Source organism: Gymnoscopelus microlampas, assembly GCF_963454915.1.
Source record: "Gymnoscopelus microlampas genome assembly, chromosome: 3".
NCBI classification, from domain to species: domain Eukaryota; kingdom Metazoa; phylum Chordata; class Actinopteri; order Myctophiformes; family Myctophidae; genus Gymnoscopelus; species Gymnoscopelus microlampas.
The window spans coordinates 36,238,000-36,242,999 of record NC_139940.1 but is presented as its reverse complement, the minus strand read 5'-3'; positions in this window follow the sequence as shown (position 1 = coordinate 36,242,999).

Genomic DNA, 5,000 nt, shown 5'->3' with positions numbered 1-5,000 from the left:
ACTCCATTTATATTTATGGAGATGGAGTGATTTTGTTATAAAAAAAATCTTGCCCTATAGGATATTCAAATGCCTTTTCATTATCTTTATGCGAGGATGCAGCGCTTACTTTTGTTTTGTTGTGTTCAGTCGCTGATTAGATTCCATGCCTCACACACAGGAAAATTCTGAGTGTTAATTTACTCTGCTGTGGAGAAACACACACATACACGCGCGCGCACACGCACACAGTCGCACACACACACCAAAGCAGAAGATTAAAGCTTTATAATATCTAGCTCAACTCATTATAGCTGTCGGTGTCTGTTAGTGTATCCAAGGTCATTTAAAACCATTAGAATCGTCGCTGCCGGGTGGAAACCTTGTACGCCCAAACCATTCGGTTTTTATTATCATTATTATTTTTAAAACATATAAAAAATGTAAAATTAGCCAATCTACAAGCTCACAATGTATCGCATCGCACTGCGTTGTGAGCTTGTAGATCTGCTATTTTCACTACTTTTGTGCGATAAGGTAGGGCATTTTCATTTAGGAAAAAAACATAAAAAGTTGAAATATGGAGATATGAGGTTTCAGCAAGGAGATTGTATGTGCGTGCTGCGGCTGCCCTGCATTCATCCTCGCCTCTGTTCATTAGTTGCTTAACACTATAAAATCCTATGTGTTAATTTCACTCAGAGCAGTGTACAAATGGAACCAACAATTGGTTCCGCTTGCACACTATCGGAGTTCAAATAACACTCGTGATTTTACTGTGTAGAAACTCACGGGAGTCAGATAGACTGACAGTACCCAGAATGCCTTGTTTTACAGACACACACACACACACACACTTGTGTTTTGCTAATGAGCACATCCAGGGGATGTATCGTGAGGAGATGCAGGCGTACACGTACTGTACACACACACACACACACACACACACACACACACACACACACACACACACACACACACACACACACACACACACACACACACACACACACACACTCTCTCTCTCTCTCTCTCTCTCTCCAAAACTGACACACAAGCATACGTATAACCGCACACAACTGACATTCTCCTCTCACAACTGCAAAGAAAGTCTCCTGAGAAAGATTGCTGCCAGGCAGAAAACGCAGAGTGGAGAGAAGAGAGGAGAGGAGAGGAGAGGAGAGGAGAGGAGAGGAGAGGAGAGGAGAGGAGAGGAGAGGAGAGGAAGAGATATGGAAAGGGAGGATTACTGAGAAAAATAAATACTTTTATTCCCTTCCACTTACTTTTTTCCATTCCTCCATCTGCAGCTGTTTTGTCCTGTGTCTATGCCTTCAGTGCTGGCACTGCTTTGATAGGTTTCAGTGCGCTTGCTTATTGACTGCCTTCTTGGCAAGCAGAAGGACAAATCAATTAGGAGGGCCAATTGATACAGAGTCAGGTGTTTTTTTTTCTTCTTCTGAATAGCGAATCAGAGCAATTAAAAGCTGACTGTAGCACATGATGTGACAGTAATGGCCATAATGGATCGTCGTCAAGGTTCAGACGCCAGATAATGTTGTTGCTTATCTCGATGATTGTTGTTGTTTATTCATAAGCTTGGGGGGAAACCCCCCACGCCACCCCCCACCCAAATCCTAAACAAAAACAGACGTGTGTGATATTGAAAGGTGGCCATCTGTCCAATCAGGGAATCAAGTCAATGAGGGAAACCAGTTTGGGGGCGAGACCTGATCTGGAAGACATTAGCATGTGAATTAGTTGTTGACTGGGTGCCAAACCCAGCAGCCTAATCGCTGCCAACTAGATGACAGCAGTCCCCTAATCGATGGCTTGATATCTATACTGGAACATATGGAGGCATCGTGGCGCGGCTGTGCACGTTTTGTTTTGGCCCCGTCCTGGTTGAGGTTCCTCTCTGTGTATTGTGTTGCAGCTTGGATTCCAAACTGTCAAGATGCTATGATTGAATACTTTATTAGACGGAAATGTAAAAGGCTAAAAGGATGATACTGTGCCTATAGTAATGTTGGGGCATCAAAACGTGTTGGGTGTGTCAGTATAGTGGTTTTCAGCCTTAACTGTATTGTGCCCAAGGCACACCAATGAGCAAGTTAATCAATATTCCGAGGCACACTTGATGTGACGCATTGTGAGCTTGTAGATCGTCTATTTAAAAAAGAAAATTGTGGGGAAAAAAAACATTTAATCAGTGATTTAATAATCATTTTCGCCTACAATGACATGCCCAAAAATGGGACGCCATGTTGAAAGTGGTAGGGTATAGAATTTGCTTCTGTATTCGGAAATGAGTATGCACAAATATATATGTATATACATTAAATCAAAAGACAATTGATAACTCTTTGTATAGTTGTATATATTGCAATAATAATGTGTGGTTGTCACACAATGCCAAGGCACAATGTAATGTGGCTTGGCACACTGTTTGAGAACCCCTATAGAGGACAAACCTAAGAGGTTTACAGTAGAGATACCCGCACACCAATGTCCCTGGACTAGAAAAGTAACTGTAAAAAAGGATGAGTAGCACTGATGATAATCAAGGATTGACACGTTTGGTTCTTTTTTGTAAATTACTTTTTTGCACTTGAGCACTGGGTGACACAGATGTCTTAAATTAAAAACAACGTTTTTGCATGAATTTCAGCGTGTGGACAGTTTTTTCTTTCTAGCCCAGGGACATTGGTGTGCAGGGATCTACTGTTGACCTCTGCAGCTTGGATACCACTACCGTGCTGTGACCAATACAGTATTTAGAGCGCACAGCACTTACAGTAGTAATACATGCAACATTATGTTTGTGTTATTTTAGATGAATAGTACTCTGTAATGGATGTTTTTTTCAGTATTGTTGTCTATTTTTTTATCCCTCCTATATATTTTAAAGGGAATATCAGTAATCGAGAGAATATTGAAAACCCATTGTGTGACATACTGCACCACCATATCTAGTATGCGACACAATTATCCTGCTATTTGCTAATGCAAACCCGCTACCTCTACTCTGGTTTCAGTGCCAATGTGTGGGGGGAAAGTGCTGACATTATTATACGGCAAATGTGAACAAATGTTCTTTCTAATAAAATTTTAAATGATCTATATCAAAATACATGTCTCTGGGCAGATGTATAATTTGTAAGAATTTGAAACATTAGTGTGAGGTAAAATTAAGTGGTTTTCCTTTTTTTCCCCGTTACCAAATATAATAGCTGTAATGTGATTATCTGAGGTCTCCATTTGTCATCTCAGACTCAAATGTAATTTCTCTTTTGTTTGAAGTAGTTTCCCCGCAGGCATGCTGCTGAAATAAAATCCCCATTTCCACTTTGGAATTGTCACTCAGAGACAGTTCTGACTGAAGCAATCTGATTGGCAACTATAGGATTGCAAAAAAGGATCTGGAATACTTGCAGCTGTGGAAAACCAAGTGTTGCTACTAACAGATCTGACACTTTCTTGAGTCATGACAAAAACATTCCACTTTGTGTGAAGTGTTAAATCGCTTGTTGTTTTCCTTTTTCTCTCCAATTAACCAGCCACCCCCCACACACGCACGCACGCACGCACGCACGCACGCACGCACGCACGCACGCACGCACGCACGCACGCACGCACGCACGCACGCACGCACGCACGCACACACACACACACACACACACACACACACACACACACACACACACACACACACACACACACACACACACACACACACACACACACACACACACACACACACACACACACACACACACACACACACACACAAATGCCAACTACATGCCTCCTCTGATGCACAACATGGAGTTGCCAGTCACTTCTTCTCCCCTGACAGTGAGGATTTTCACTGGGACACGGCAACGTATGCAGAGGTTTGCCCAGTTTCGCTCCCACTGAACAGGTGGCCTGGGCCTCTACGGTGGTGGGGTGTTACCTTTACACCACCTTGACACGGAATACCTTTAAAACCAAACAAAATCATGCCAATCAAAAGTATTTTAATATAGTTAAAGGGCAAGACCACTTTGGTAGAGGTTTGGGTTGTGTATTAACCTTGCCATGATGTAACTCCAAAGGTGGACAAGAAATCAAAAATAATTGCTCCATTGATTAGAAATTGATAATTCAAAATGTGCTCCTCATTGACTTACATTGTACGGTAAAACAGCTCTCAAAGTCACTCTTTAAGCACGTAAACGAACACGAACAAAGCTGATTCAGACAATATTGAACATCACCAAACCCAGTACTGTTTGTTTTTTAAATAAAAAATGTAACTTCCTGCTGATTTTACTATTTGAAGATCCGGATCCGCAAATCCAGTCCAGGTTTTCTTCTTAATAAAATAGCAAAATCAACAGGAAGTTAACATTTTTATTTAAAAAAAAACAGTACTGGCTTTGGTGATGTTCTATATTGTCTGAATCAACTTTGTTTGTGTTCATTTATGTGCTAAAAGAGTTACTTTGAGAGCTGTTTTACCGTACAATGTAAGTCAATGAGGAGCAGATTTTGAATTATCAATTTCTAATCAATGGAGCAATTATTTTTGATTTCTTGTCCACCTTTGGAGTTACATCATGGCAAGGTAACTACACAACCCAAACCTCTACCAAAGTGGTCTTGCCCTTTAAAGTACAGTACAACCAAAAAGATTCACAGCTTTTATTCAAATCGGGCCCCAGCCGGTTTGAAACAATTTGAGGAACCTCTGCTGAAAGGTATTCCTTTATGCATGCATAAAGCCTACTCAAGATATGTTGTTCCTTTGAAAATAATTCCACCATCTTACCACTTTTTGTGCAAAAGAGACTAAAGCAAGGCTCATTAATTAAGCTCATTAAGTGAAAGGAAACCTGTTTGATTGCAGGCAGTTGGAGCCCTTCCGCTCTGATGCAGCAGCGGTATTTAACTCACCATATTGGCTGCCTGATGGCTGCACCTCAGGGTCATGTTCTGTGACATGGCTCTTGTCCCAGCACCACCCCTACACATGC